The sequence below is a fragment of the Cephus cinctus genome, unplaced genomic scaffold (genome assembly GCF_000341935.2).
Source record: "Cephus cinctus unplaced genomic scaffold, Ccin1 Ccin1_scaffold0667, whole genome shotgun sequence".
Taxonomy (NCBI): Eukaryota; Metazoa; Arthropoda; class Insecta; order Hymenoptera; family Cephidae; genus Cephus; species Cephus cinctus.
In genome coordinates, this window is record NW_014333294.1 from 33,161 (window position 1) to 33,660 (window position 500).

General features: G+C 65.6%; 1 protein-coding gene across 3 annotated transcripts in view; it reads left to right on the forward strand.

The window, feature by feature from the left end:
* The window catches only part of LOC107269529 (ras-related GTP-binding protein C), a 54,070-nt gene that overhangs the window by 30,456 nt on the left and 23,114 nt on the right, over positions 1-500 (forward strand). The window lies entirely within an intron of this gene.

Consider the following 500-nt stretch of genomic DNA (forward strand, 5'->3'; position numbering starts at 1 on the left):
GGGGCGCCTCCGTCGGCGCCCCCCGCCCCCAACCCGGGACCTCCCGAGGGCCTCACGGGTCCTCTCGGCGTCCTCCTTCCGCAAGACAACTGTCTCGCAGAAGGAGTTCCAATTTCCGCGTTCCAATTTCCCTCGCTGCCCACTATCGCTTTGATGATCCCGGGCAGCGAGAGATCTTCCCCGATAACACCGACCAGGGCACCGCGCTCCCCGCCAAAAGCAGGGCACACCTGTAACGTGTGCTGCGCGGTGTCCTGCCAATTCGGTGCAGGTACTCACCGAAGCACCCATGCCCAGTGAGCACCTGCGTGAGGCGGAAGCTCAACCTTCCCCAGCCGCGTCCCAGCGAATCATCCCAGTTGGCCAGGATCGCCCCGACAGTTCGGTGGCCGGCACTGTCCTCCAATCTGCTTTTCCACTCGGCCAGAGCGTCCTGCCGGGCCTGGAGCCTCAGGGCTGCATCCTCCTGTACCGATAAGGGGTTACCCCCCCCCCCCGGC